This window comes from Pipistrellus kuhlii, unplaced genomic scaffold, assembly GCF_014108245.1.
Source record: "Pipistrellus kuhlii isolate mPipKuh1 unplaced genomic scaffold, mPipKuh1.p scaffold_m20_p_3, whole genome shotgun sequence".
NCBI classification, from domain to species: Eukaryota; Metazoa; Chordata; class Mammalia; order Chiroptera; family Vespertilionidae; genus Pipistrellus; species Pipistrellus kuhlii.
This window is the reverse complement of record NW_023425529.1, coordinates 85,144,324-85,158,962: the sequence shown is the minus strand read 5'-3', so window position 1 is coordinate 85,158,962 and position 14,639 is coordinate 85,144,324. Positions and strand designations below refer to the sequence as shown.

General features: G+C 42.2%; 1 long non-coding RNA gene and 1 pseudogene across 1 annotated transcript; one reads left to right on the top strand and one right to left on the bottom strand.

Moving 5' to 3' along the window:
- Positions 1-419: 419 nt before the first annotated feature.
- LOC118730687 lies at positions 420-13,063 on the bottom strand. Its single transcript, XR_004991575.1, has 4 exons — positions 12,930-13,063; positions 7,526-7,538; positions 4,669-4,676; positions 420-430 (listed from the first exon to the last, which is right to left on the bottom strand). It is a non-coding gene; the product is annotated as an uncharacterized LOC118730687 (long non-coding RNA).
- On the top strand, positions 2,110-2,508 carry LOC118730684 (annotated as a pseudogene).
- Positions 13,064-14,639: the final 1,576 nt, after the last annotated feature.

Genomic DNA, 14,639 nt, shown 5'->3' with positions numbered 1-14,639 from the left:
GCTTTTTGGGAAGCCAGCCAATGCCCAAGAGCCTGTGGCATTCTTCCAGCAGTACCCCCATAAGACATTCTCCCCTTCTTTACCTAGTTGAGTGCCTGACCACCTAACAAAAGACCTTTCTCAGCCTCCACTGCAGCTATAAGACTAGATTTTGACCAATGTGATGTAGCAAAAGTAACATCTATAATAGTAAAATCATAATATGCTAATTAAACCAGGACGACCTTCAGAAGCAAGAGATTTGGAATTTCATGTAAATCTTATTTTCTGACAAAGCTGAGTTCGTGAGGAAAGCCCGGGTCCCAGGTGCCAGAGGGAAGCCAGTGCCAGCAGTTGGGGGAAGGAAGACATATTCTTGCATGAATTTTGTGCATTGGGCATCTAGTATGTAATAACTTAACAGGAAAAGAGGTGTTTTCTCTTCACTCTTCTTTTTCCCATGAGCTAGTATGCAAATACAGGGTGGGACAAAAGTAGGTTTATAGTTGTTCTTATGGAAAATAGTACAATAAAAGCCTAATATGCTAAGTGTCTGGTCGTCTGGTCAGCTATTCAAACAATCCAAGTGTAATATGCTAATGATATCCTAAGAACACTCAACTGCTCCCTGTGACATGCACTGACCACCGGGGGCAGATGCTATGACAGGTAGGTTAGCTTGCTGCTGGGGTTCAGCAGATTGGGACTGAGCAATCTGGGCTGGACACACCCTGGAGCCCTCCTGTGTCCCTCCCCAGCCCTGATCAATCGTGAACCAGTGGGGTCCCTTGGCCTGGCCTGTGCCCTCTCGAAATCTGGGATCCCTCAGGGGATGTTGGAGAGCCAGTTTTGGCCCCATCCCACAGGCCAGGTGGAGGGACCCCTCTAGTAATACAATAATAAACTCTGTGTTTCACGTACTCATAACTACTTTGCCCACACTGTATATTCCATCATGTAGACATTGACATTCCTCTCAGAATGGCAGAACGCTATTAGAGGATTCCAGGCCTCTGGGCCCACTATACTATTTGAACCGTAATGTGAAAGAGAAATAAATTATTGTGCTTAAACCACTGTATTTTGAGGTCTTTTAATAAAGGAATAGCTTTGTCCTGTATCTTATCACTATAAGCCATTCAAGGTAAGAGGATCAGAGAACCTCCTAGAGAACAGGGATACCAAAGGTCTACACTAGAATTCAGCAAACTTTTTCTCTAATGAGCCATAAAGTAGTGATTATTTTAGGCTTTATAGGTCTCTGTCCCAACTACTTAACTCTGCATTGTAGAATAGAAGTAGACATCTACACTAAGTAAACAAATGGGCATGGCTGTGTTCCAATAAAACTTTATTTATAAAAACAGAGAGTAGGCTGGATTTGGCCCACAGGTCATAGTTTGCCAACCCCTTTTACCATAAAAAAGGGAAGGAAGGAAGGAAAGAAGGAAGAAAGGAAGGAAGGAAGGATAGAAAGAAAGTAAGTAAGAGAGAAAGGAGTCTGATAAAGAAAACTTGCCTGTTGTAGCCTTGGCTCTCTGAAATGGAAGAAAATTCTACTCTGAGAATTCATTATTTAGAGCTGACTCTCAGAGGAATTATGGTTTCAATTCACCCTACATATGAGTTCTAAAAATTCTTCAGAGTGCAATGTTATGTGCTCTCAGGTGCCTGATAGAAGAAGCAAATGTAAATTCTCTTTGGAGGAATGTATCTTCAGCCACATAGAATATCCAAAGATAAATTCCTCCCAAGATGAGCTCATAAATAAAAATCACAAAACACACAAGAAGAAAGACAAGTCACATTGAGCAAAAGTCAACAGAAAAATCAACTAACACAATCAGCCCCTCTTGACTTTAGGTGTTGGATTTATCAATGACAAATATAAAATATGTTAAATAATGTTTTAAAAAGAGAGAAGTATAAGTAAGGAATAAGAGATTATTAAAAAATGACCAGGCATAATCTTTAAAGGCCGAATTAAAACTTCTGAAAGAGAAAAAAATAAAAGAATTTTTTTTTAATTGCCATAAAAAGATTTAAAGATGGCCTAAAACCACAATGACAATGAGGATAGGAAAAGAGGTAATACTTATGAAATTTTAGAAATTAGAATAAAGAAGTTCATCTCGGCGCTGGTGGGATCCACTGCCATCCGTGCCCCAGGGTCTCCGCCATGGTTCTGCGCTACCCCATGGCCGTGGGCCTCAACAAGGGCCACAAGGTGACCAAGAACGTGAGCAAGCCGAGACACAGCCGCCGCCGCGGGCGCCTCACCAAGCACACCAAGTTCGTTCGGGACATGATCCGAGAGGTGTGTGGCTTTGCCCCCTACGAGCGTCGTGCCATGGAGCTGCTCAAGGTCTCTAAGGACAAGAGGGCCCTGAAATTTATAAGAAAAAGGTGGGGACACACATTCACGCCAAGAGGAAGAGAGAGGAGCTGAGCAATGTCCTTGCAGCCATGAGGAAGGCAGCAGCCAAAAAGGACTGAGCCCCACCCCATCTGTATAATAAAACCTGTTCAGAAAAAAAAAAAAGAAAGAAATTAAAATAAAGAGCCGAGACCGGTTTGGCTCAATGGATAGAGCGTCGGCTTGGGGACTGAAAGGTCCCGGGTTTGATTCCTGTCAAGGGCATGTACCTTGGCTCCAGGCATATCCCCAGTAGGGGGTGTGCAAGAGGCAGCTGATCGATGACTGTCTCTCTCATCGATGTTTCTATCTCTCTCCCTTCCTCTCTGTACAAAATCAATAAAATATATCAAAAAAAAAAAAAAAGGAAATTAGAATAAAGAAATAGCTGACTTGACCCATCAAGAAAGCAAAATTTTACCCTACCCAGTTTTGCTCAGTGGATAGAGCGCTGGCCTACAGACTGAAGTATTACAGGTTCAATTCCTGTCAAGGGCACATGCCTGGGTTGTGGGCTCAATCCCCAATAGGGGGCATGCAGGTGGTAGCCAATCAATGATTCTCTCTCATTGTTGATGTTTCTGTCTCTCTCCCTCTCCCTTCCTCTTCGAAATCAATAAAAATATTATTTTTTTAAAAAAAGAAAGCAAAATTTAAATGTATAGTGGGAAAAAACTGAGAAGAAAATTATTTGTATTTCTGCAAGTAGGGGTGAAAGTGGAACTGAGAACAGAATTGTCCAAAGCATAAACAGGTGACAACTGTCACTTTAAAATGGAGAAAATAGGAAGACTGCTGCTTTCGTAACAAAACTTATAAAAACATTCCACTCTTTAAGCTCTTATTTTTAACAAAAATAAGAATTAAGAAGTTGAAACCGGTTTGGCTCAGTGGATGGAGCGTTGGCCTGTGGAGTGAAAGGTCCCAGGTTCAATTCCAGTCAAGGACATGTACCTTGGTTGCAGGCACAGCTAATCAATGTTTTTCTCTCATTGGTGTTTCTAACTCTATCTTTCTCCCTTTCTCTCTGTAAAAAATCAATAATATATATTATATTTTTTAAAAAGAATTCAGAAAAAAAATCTGCTATTTTCAAGAGTAATAAATTATGGACAAAATTAAGAAATTGGCTGGCAAACATCAACAGACAAAAATATATAAAATATACCTTTAAATATTTATATGTCCTTAAAAATAGGGGTGACTTTCAATGACATATTTTTAATTTTATTTATATGTAAATGTGATTTTAATTATATCTGTACAACACATCACACAGGCACAACCTGTATCAGGAATCTGAAAGTGGTAGTGAAGCTGGAGAAACTAATGAGCCAAACTTCCCACATACAAGTGGGAATGAGGCTCTTATGATATTTTCAGAAAATGAATTTTTTGAGATTCACATGGGAGGATGGGATGTGGAAGCAGGCTTTAATTAAAGTAACATTTCTCGGGTTCCAAAGTACTCTGCCCCTTAAGCCAATCCTGGAAAAGGGGCTGCTGGGAGTTCGGCATTCAGAAGCAGGACCAGTGTCCAGAGTTTGTTTCCTGGTGCAGCCTGGTGTGGTTTGCATTCAGGCCACATTAAAGTCCATCTGTCCTTGCTTCATGCGGGCACAAGGGAGAGCAGCCCCCCGTGGCAGGAGTCCCCAGGGGACTGGCACATGAGAGAGAGAAAGAAGGACCCAACTTCCTTTGTTTGGAAGTTTTTTGTTTGTTTGTTTTTGTTTCGTTTTGTTTTTAATTTAAATTCTTTATTGTTTAAAGTATTACATAAGTCTCATTTCCCCCACTGACCTCTCCCCAGCTGCTCCCACCTCTCCTCTCCCCCCAGCACATGCCCTCACCCCTTACTGTCTGTGTCCATTGGTTTTGCTCATATGAATGCATACAAGTCCTTTGGTTGATCTCTTACCCCCTCACCCCACCACCTTCCCTCATAGGTTGGACAGTCAATTCCAAGCATGTCAAACTCTAAGGTGAACCCAGGCCAAATAAACAAGGTTTAAGTTTATGTGGGCCACAAAAATAAATAAATAAATAAATAAAATAAAAAATAAAAAAAAAACCAAAGCTTCAATTTTCATAGAAATGTAGGTTTATTTCAATAGAGACATGCTGAATACAAAGGGCTGAAATAAATGAGTAATTGTTAACATAAAAGAACTTTTTAAAAAATATGTTTTTATTGATTTGAGAGAGGAAGAGAGAGAGAGAAGGAGATAGAAACATAATGAGAGAGAGAATCATTGATTGGCTGCCTCCTGCACACCCCACACTAGGGATCAAGCTGCAACCCAGGCTTGTGTCCTGACCAGGAATCGAACTATGACCTCCTGGTTCTTAAGTCGATGCTCAACCACTGAACAACACCAGTCAAGCAAAATAATAGAACATTTTAATAAAAATTAATATTTTTTCTTGAACATTCACTTACCAAACACTGAATAACTGCACAAATTAATAAGCACAATGCAAATAAACCTGTAGGGAGCAGTTATAGGGTTAAGCCTCAGACTGACCTGCTGGCAAAACCACAAACAAGTCCCAGCTTAGAAGGCACAGCCCTCAGCCTAATTAAGCCTGATCTTGTGACAGCCCCCCACTTTACTTCCTCACTGGCCTACTCACCCCCAATGCCCCCTGTGCTGGCCTGCTCACTACAAACGGCCCCCCCACACATTGTCTTGACCACCCCCAACTGACCCCCTCTGATGGCCTGCTCACCCCAACTGGCCTTCTTGCTGGTCTGCACACTCCCAACTGCCTCCACCCTCCCACCCCCCACTGGCCTGATCACCCCTATTGGAGTCCCCCTCACTGACCCCCCACACATTGTCTGACTGACAACTGCCGTCCCATCCTGGCTTGATCACCCACAACTGCCCTCCCCTCTTGGCCTCTAACCACCTCTACCTTGGCCATTCCACCATGACTTTGTCCAAAAGGACATCCAGAAGGTCTCCTGAAAGGTCTGCCAGTCTAATTAGCATATTTCCCTTTTATTAGTATAGATATAGAGAGAGGTCTGGTGCATGGGTGGGAGCCAGCTGGTTTGCCTGAAAGGTGTCCTGGATCAGAGTGGGGATTCCCTTGGGGTGGGGGGCAGCCTGAGTGAGGGGCCTTTGGTGATTTGCAAGACAGCCCCATGGGGTGAGGGTACCCATAGGGGGCATGGCCAGCCACGGTGAGGGGCTGAGGGCCATTTTCAGGCTGGCCACGCCCCTGGCAACTCAGGTTCCCAGCCCCTTTTTATTTTCCAGCCCCTCCTTTAGCAGAGGCCAGGGAAAACTGGAAGCTTGGCTTACGCTGAGGCCAGCGGCAACCCAAGCCTACTGCTCACCCCAGCTCCATGGCCGCTGCTATCTTTGTTAATTTGCATACATGCTCCTGATTGGCTGGTGGGTGTAGCGGAGGGACTGTCAATTTGCCTGTTTCTCTTTTTTTGTGTGTACATTATGTATAATAGGATATTGTAAAAATGTAAGTTACAAAATTTTTATTAAAACTTTTCTTATGTACTAGCCGGGACCAGTTTGGCTCAATGGATGAGCATCAGCTTGGGAACTGAAGGGTCCCGGGTTCGATTCTGGTCAAGGGCATGTACCTTGTTGCGGGCACATTCCCAGTAGGGGGTGTGCAAGAGGCAGCTGATCGATGACTCTCTCTCATCAATGTTTCTAACTCTCTATCTCTCTCCCTTCCTCTCTGTACAAAATCAATAAAATATATATTTTTTTAAAAAACTTTTCTTACATACCATTATATTGATTGAGCTGCAAAAATATTCATTGCGGGACACATGTGGCCAACAGGCCGTGAGTTTGACCTGCTTGGTCTGTTCAGTACTTCTACCCTGTTTCCCCAAAAATAAGACAGTGTCTTATATTAATTTTTGCTCCCAAAGATGCGCTAGGTCTTATTTTCAGGGGATGTCTTATTTTCCATGAAGAATATGGTTCACATTTATTGTTAAATGAAAATAAAGGAAATTTATTACCTGTATACGGTATGGTAGTACGGTAGTTGTCAACACAAACCAGACAAACTGTGAATCCTACAGTATTAAGAATTTACTCATTTATTCAATGACAATCATGTCATCATCTTCTGGAACATCATTATAACAATCCAATTCCTGATTTCCTGGTGAATTTCTTGTGACTCCATTTCTTTCAGAATCAGTGGACCAAATCTCTCATGTTTAGCCTTGGGGGGCCTTATTTTCGGGGGATGTCTTATATTTCACTCAGGAGGAAACCTGTAAGTAGGTCTTATTTTCGGGGAAACACAGTATGTCTCTGGTTCTATTTTTGTTCACCAGTTTATGTTTTTCATTATATTACACACATATGAGTGAGATCATGTGATATTTATATTTCTCTAACTGGCTTATTTCACTTATCATAATGCTCCCCAGTTTCATCCATGCTTTTGCAAATGTAAGAGTTCCTTCTTTTTTATAGCAGCATAGTATTCCATTTATAGACATACCATAGATTTTAAATCCACTCATCTGCTGATGGGCACTTAGGTTGTTTCCAAATCTTGTAAATTGTGCTACTATAAACATAGGGGTGCATATATCCTTTCTGACTGGTGTTTCTGTCTTCTTGGGATATATTCCTAGAAGTGGGATTACTAGGTCAAATGGAAATTTCATTTTTAACTTTTTGAGGAAAATCCATACTATTTTCCACAGTGGCTGCACCAGTCTACATTCCCAGCAGCAGAGCAGGAGGGTTCCTTTTCCTCCACATCCTCGCCAGCACTTGTCCTTTATTGATTTGTTGATGATAGCCATCTAACAGGTGTGAAATGGTACTTCATTGTCATTTTGATTTGTATCACTTGGGTGATTAGTGACTTTGAACATGTTTTCATATGTCTCTTAGCCTTCTGCATGTCCACTTTCAAAAAGTGTCTAGGCTCTTTGCCCATTTTTTAAAAAAATATATTTTATTGATTTTTTACAGAGAGGAAGGGAGAGAGATAGAGAGCTAGAAACGTCGAAGAGAGAGAAACATCGACCAGATGCCTCTTGCACACCCCCTACCGGGGATGTGCCCGCAACCAATGTACATGCCCTTGACTGGAATCAAACCTGGGACCTTTCAGTCTGCAGACCGACGCTCTACCGCTGAGCCAAACCGGTTTTGGCTGCCCATTTTTTTTTTTATTATTATTGGATTGTTTATCTTCCTTTTGTTAAGTTGTATGAGTCCCCTATAAATTTTGGAGATTAAACCCTTATCACAGATAACATTTACAAATATGTTTTTCCATGCAGTGGGCTTTCTTAATGTTTTGTTGAAGGTTTCTTTTGCTGTGCAGAAACTTTTTATTTAAGTTTCTCAAGTTGTCATGCCCATCCTGGCCAATTACCTGTTTCCAGGTGTGACTGACTGGCAATTAGCCTCCCAAGTCACTCAGACCTTACTGAGTAGGTGTCTAAACTGCCTTTGTCTAGGCCAGTGGTCGGCAAACTCATTAGTCAACAGAGAGCAAATATGAACAGGACAATGATTGAAATTTCTTTTGAGAGCAATTTTTTTAAAACTTAAACTTCTAAAGCCACTTATTCAAAATAGATTCTCCCAGGCCATGGTATTTTGTGGAAGAGTCACACTCACTGGGCCAAAGAGCTGCATGTGGCTCATGAGCCACAGTTTGCCAACCATGGGTCTAGGTTCTTTCCCATCAATAGGCAGGAACAGACTTGGCAAGTGTTAAATGCAGCTTTTAGGCAAAGCTGTGAAAAGGGCATGCCTATACTATTTGGTTTTAATTATACCCTTCCATTCCTTTCCTAATAAATAATAACCAGGTTATTACAATGGTATCAATATTTTAGAAACTTCTCAATAGGTATTTATTTATTTACGAGAGGCCCGGTGCATGAAATCGTGCATGGGTACACTCCCTAGGCCTAGCCTGTGATCAGGGCCATCTTCCCCAGCTGCCAGCAGCCACCCCGTCCCCCACTGCCACCCACCTAGGTTCCGTTTGCCATTGGGTGATGGGAGCCTGATGGCCAGGGGGAGGGACCGAGAGGTCAGCGGTTTCAGCCTGTTCGCTGACCCCACCCCTGGACCAGTGGGACAGGGGCCTTGGCCTGGCACCACCCGCATCCCCTGCCGCCCATCTACCCAGGTTCCTCATTAGCCATTGGGCAATCAGAGCCTGACTACAGGGGAGGAACCAAAAGGTTGGCCATTCCACCTGCTCTCCAGACCTGCTCCCCCACTACCACGCACCCGGGTTCCCTGTTTGCCACTGGGCTACGGGAGCCTTCCGGCCAGGGAGAGGGACCCAGAGGTCAGCTGTTCCTGCCTGCTTGCCGGCTGCACCACTAACACAGGTTGCCCTGTGAGTGTGGGGCAACTAGCGGGCTGGGGCCTTGGTCTGGTGCCCCCCTCACATTACCTGCCACAAACCCCCAAGCCTTCGGGCATCGGGAGCCTGCTGGCCGGGGAAAGGGACCAAGAGGTGGTCAGTGCGCTTCATAGTGGCTGGTTGAGCTGTGGTTCTGCCGTTATGGTCGCTGGGCTTTTATTATATAAGATTATTAAATCTTTATTGTTGAAATTCAATAGGTTATTTTAAAAGATAAAAATCATTACTTCTAACAAAGACTCAGTTTAGAAGGTCCAGTTAGGAGAGTTTATTTTAGTTTTCAAAGTGGCATATAATATACATATGTATATATATAACTTGTTCATGTTAGTTGGTATCTTTGAATAAAGAATCCTAATGAAGCAGCAGGAAGATGGCTCCTGATGGGAAGGCAGACTGCAAGATAGTGCATAAGTGAGAGAACGAAGGGAGGGTGTGTTGTCAAACGGGGAGTGTTTGTTGGTGATTTGAGGGACAGCTATACTCCAAAGGACTGTGGGAAGTTTGCCAGATGGGGTTCCCCTGACTGGGCAGCCTCCACTGCTGCTGGGAAGCCTGAAAATCCCGGGAATTTACAGCAGCACCCAGCAAACAGCTGCAAACCTGGGAGCACGGGTCCCCACGTGGCGTGAGCATGCGGGTTCAAGAGCTCTGTGCCTCCTCAGGAAAGGTCGGATTTCGCCTGGGATAAGGTGGGGTCTGTGGCCCCGGCAGGAGAAACATGCACTGTGGGAGCAGGAGGATATGGGGAAGTACCTGCCCAGAAAAGTCCGAGGCCATTGGGGCTGGCGTGATCCATGAATGTGGATCCACAGAGCTGCTAACAGAAAGGAACTCTAAAAAGCAACCTATAGCTGAACTGGAAACAAAATGGCAGCCTAATAATTTTAAAGAGTGTGCTGGCTGCTTAGACCCAAGGGGGAAAAAGACTGCACAGACTTGCACCACACGAGTTCACACATTTACTTTGGCTCTTTTTTCTCTCTTATTTTTTATCCTCTTTAAATTAGTGGTTTTGATTGCTAAGCCCAATACATAAGAGACTGCAGGGGAAAGTTGTTTTTCTGGAACCTGGGGATCAGAGTGGGGACTAAGGATCAGAGAACCAGCTCTGGGGCTGCCCATTCCCCCAAACTGGTATTAAGTGCCACAGGGAAAATAAAATCTAAACACTAGCTAGAGAGTGTTTAGACCCGAGGTCAATCCAGAAACACTGCCCAGGGGTTGAGTCACAAATCGACTCTTGTGTAAACACAAAGGAGTACAAGAATCAAAGAAATACCGCTGGTTTGAAAATCAAGCCTGTGGCCTACAACACTGAGGAGCAGAGGAACGCAGAGATCTTCAGTACTGTCCTGACTAGGAAACAGGCCAAACAGAACAGAAGTGAATGACCTTTACTACTGCACATTTCCCCAGCCCCCCATCTTTTACTTAAGAAACTAATTTTTTCCCCTCACTTGATTTTACCTTTTTATTACATTTTTTATTTTTAATCAGTATTATTACTACTATTTTACCTTTTAAGTGTAATTTATTTTCAGATTAGTGTTCTACATTCTATTTTCATCTTTCCTTTAGCATTTTACTCTACCTCATCTTTACCTTTATGCCAACACTCTTCACTTTTCTCATTTCGTTGTCCTATTTATCTTACCCTATTCCTGCTTCAGATATTCAATATTCCTTCTTCTCACAGTTAAAATTTCATGCTCCAAGTCCATACAGACCTCTCTCTCCTCTTTCTTCACTATCCAAATTTTTTTCATTCTGTCCTTTTGATGTTGTTTGCTTGGTTGTTGATTATTTTGGCTTTATACTTGTGAGATTGTTTTCTTTTTGTGTATTTTGTTTTTTGCTTCTGTTTTCCGTCACCTCACTTGATATTAGTTGTTTGTTGTTTGCATTCATCTCTAGGTATTTGCTGCTGGCATTTGTTGGAATTAGTGGCTATTCAATGGGAGTTTTCTCCCCATATAAATAGCTCTCCCTCCCCCCCCCCCGCCTTTTTTTATTCTCTTTCTCTTCTCTTACCTTTTTTCCCTTTTCACAATTTCATTTTTGCTCCTTTTTTTTTTCTTTCTCTTCTTTCAATATCCCATAATTCCCTTTTCTCTGATGGTCACATTTGGGGTATCACAAATACATTTGTGTTCAGTCCCTTGTGTGTTCTGCCTTGATGTGTTATATTTTGTGCCTTTAAATCAACGCAGGAGGGAGAGAACTACATAACCAGACACCCAGAGAAGAGAGATCATGGGTAGACAAAAAAAACAGCCAACATATGAAAGGAGGCATCACCAGAAAAGGAAGTAAATGAAATGGAGGTAAGAAATCTGTCAGAGAAAGAATTCAGAGAAATGGTCCTAAGGTGGCTGAAAGAATGGAATACAATTCAACAATATGTGTAAGAACCAAGAGGAAATGAACCAAGAAGAAATGGAAAACGACATTGCTGCTATAAAGAACTCAATAGAACGCATCAACAGTAGACTAGAAGCAGAGGACCATATCTATGAGCTAGAAGACAAGGTAGGAAAAAATACCCAAGCAGAGTAGCTTCTAAAAAAAAAAAAGAAAAGAAAAGAAAAAGAAATTAAAAAGCAGGAAGAGAGAACTTCGAGACAACACAAAATGAAACCACCACCACATAATAGAGGTACCACAAGGAAAGGAAACTGAACAAGAAATAGTTCACTTTTCAGCATTGTAACTTTTGTGAGGCTGATAGGTCTTTTCCTTTTTAATTATTGATAGGTTGGGTAGAAAAGAAGTACATTAGATTGAGTAGGAAAGGCAAAGAACATTCTGGGCCATGACCATTTTCCCCAGGAATCTCTCTCCTTTCTTCTGTTGCTGTCTGATAGCACTGTTAAGTGTTTGCTTCTGTTTCCATGGTTTGCCAAGGCCAGTTGAGGTTCATGTCTGTACATCTAGTCTCATTTAGTCTGAGTATGTGTGTTTTAACAGTCAGGCTGAAAAGGCTTTCTCATTAAACTTCTCAGTTCCTAAGATTCAAATTGCTAGAATTGCTCCCCTTCCCCTTTCCAAAGTGGGCAGACCACCCTCCATGCAGGGATGACTAACTTTTCTCTATGAATCTCTTCAGTGGGAAAAAGTCAAAGGCTACATCAGTCTGGTCTTTGCTTCTTTACTTTACATCCTAGGTCTTATTCTCCCTAGAGTCCCATGGCTCTTTCTACTTTATCTTGCCTCAATCTATATTCCATTATATACTTATAAAGTTCTGAGCATGGTGCCCAGAACAGACTATACACTCAATAAATGGGAAATACATTGATAGGCAGAGATAACTTTGTAAATTAGATTTAAATTAGACACTCCAACTTAGATTTTGCACGACACTGGCCCATAATAGTGAGGCCCAGAGTTGTGTCCCCTTATTAATAACCTTGTGATGTGTGCTCCAAAAAGTTCAGTGCAGCCAGGCTATTCAGAGTGAGACTGAAGCAAGGTGTGGGGGAAGGGATGCTAAAGCAGATCTTGTGATACACCATTCAAATCCAAATATTTCCTACATGTGAGAAATGCTCATCTATCCAAATTCAAATAATGGACTCGGAGAAAGAACTATAGCAAAAACGAGACTTTTAATACACTCTCAAGAGCGAGTGCCGCCGAAACCGGTTTGGCTCAGTGGATAGAGCGTCAGCCTGCGGACTGAAAGGTACCGATTTCGGTTCCAGTCAAGGGCTGTACCTTGGTTGCGGACACATCCCCAGTAGGAGGTGTGCATGAGGCAGCTGATCAATGATTCTCTCTCATCGATGTTTCTAACTCTCTATCCCTCTCTTTTACTCTGTAAAAAACTAATAGAATGTATAAAAACAAACAAAAACAAACAAACAAAAAAAAACGAGTGCCCATCCAAATGTACAGGCAAACCTGGGGCAGCAATCAGAGCCCATTTATTCACTCCCTCCTCCAGTTCCTCATTGGCTGAGTACTATGGGGTCACCTGTTTCCTCATACGTTACCGAGGTCTTATTACCCTTTGGCCATTCAAAAAAAAAAAAAAAATTGGGATATTAAAAAAAAACTTTTCTAGTTGCCTCCACCTCTCCGGCTAGTTGGGGCAGGTGCCTCGGGTGTTCCCACCACGATGCTGGCCCACATCCACAGTTCTTTCCTCTTAGATCCCTTCCCTCCTCCCTACATTCTGTTTGCCCTGGGGAAATTCAGCAGCCGTTTTCATCAAAAGCCGACCATGCTGGAGATGGATCACAGAGGCCCACTTCCTAACACACACACACACACACACACACACGCACACACACACACACACACACACACACACACACACACAAAACACACACACACACACACACAAACACCCCACTACTACACTTTTAAGGCACTACTCAATTTCCCTTGTTGCAAAAATTACTGTTTGAAACCAGTAGGACATTAACATGACCTTACTATATTATCACAAAGTAAGTTAATCTTCATTCATAATAATGCAAACAACCTTGTACCAACCACATTGAAATTAAATAAGATGCTAATAGGAAAAACAATTAACCAAGAATCTAATAAATTTTGTAAAACTTTGCTGAAATAAGATCCAATAATGCATATAGCATGCTGCAGTTCTCCCCAGAGTATAACATTTTATTTATGTAAATCCAGTCAAAATTCCAATAGAATCTTAAGAAAAAAAACTTGATAAACAGGTTATTTTAAAAGAGTAAGTGTCCTAAAATAGACATGCACCCTATCCTACCGTGTACACACATACCAAAATAATTAAGATATGGTGGCCTTTCTTATCAGGTACCAAAATAAAGCATCAGCCTCAATAATTAAAGCTGTGGAGTATTGGTGCAGGAATAGTAACCACTTACAAAGTGTCTAAAGCTTATGCTATGCAAATGCTTCAAATAGATGATATCCTATCCTATATAATAAAAGGGTAATATGCAAATTGTCCCCTAGACCAGGAGTTTAACCAGGGGGGTGGGGCAGGGCCAACCACCCGCAGCCCCTCCCTCCAGCCAACCCTGCCCCCACCAATTGGCCTCGTATATCCACTCCTTACCGGGCCCCAATCAGGGCAGGTCGACTGGACCCCACCCGTGCACAAATTCGTGCACCAGGCCTCTAGTTATTAATACAACCATCCATCTCTATTAGCCCTTTTGCAGATGATGAAGCTGAGGTCTAGAAAAGTTAAGTAACTTCCCCAAGATTTTATAGGGTACAACAGGGATCTGAACCTTAATGATTTCAGGAGTCCAACCTTTCTCACAAAAAAAATATCCATTATCTGCAGATATCCTACAAATCATTAAAAAAACCACACACACAAAAAAAACAACTTCCTAAATAACCTTGTATAAAAATGGACAAAGGGCCGAAACCGGTTTGGCTCAGTGGTAGAGCGTCGGTCTGCAGACTGAAAGGTCCCAGGTTCAATTCCAGTCAAGGGCATGTATCTTGGTTGCGGGCACATCCCCAGTAGGGGGTGTGCAAGAGGCAGCTGGTCGATGTTTCTCTCATCGACGTTTCTAGCTATCTCTCTCCCTTCCTCTCTGTAAAAAATCAATAAAATATATATATTTTTTAAATGGACAAAGGATATTAACATGCAAGTGAAAAGTATTTATGTATTAAAAAGTTCAACCTCACAAGTACTTAAGATTAATAATATAGTTTAGAGTTTGCTGGAAAATGGGTGTTCATACAAACTACAGGGGTATATATTTACAGCATTTTTGGAAGGCAATCTGACATTAAGACATATAACTGGTATGTGCTCTCAGCAATTCCTCTTCTGGAATCAACCCCAAAGAAACACTTAAACATAAGCATCAAGAACCGT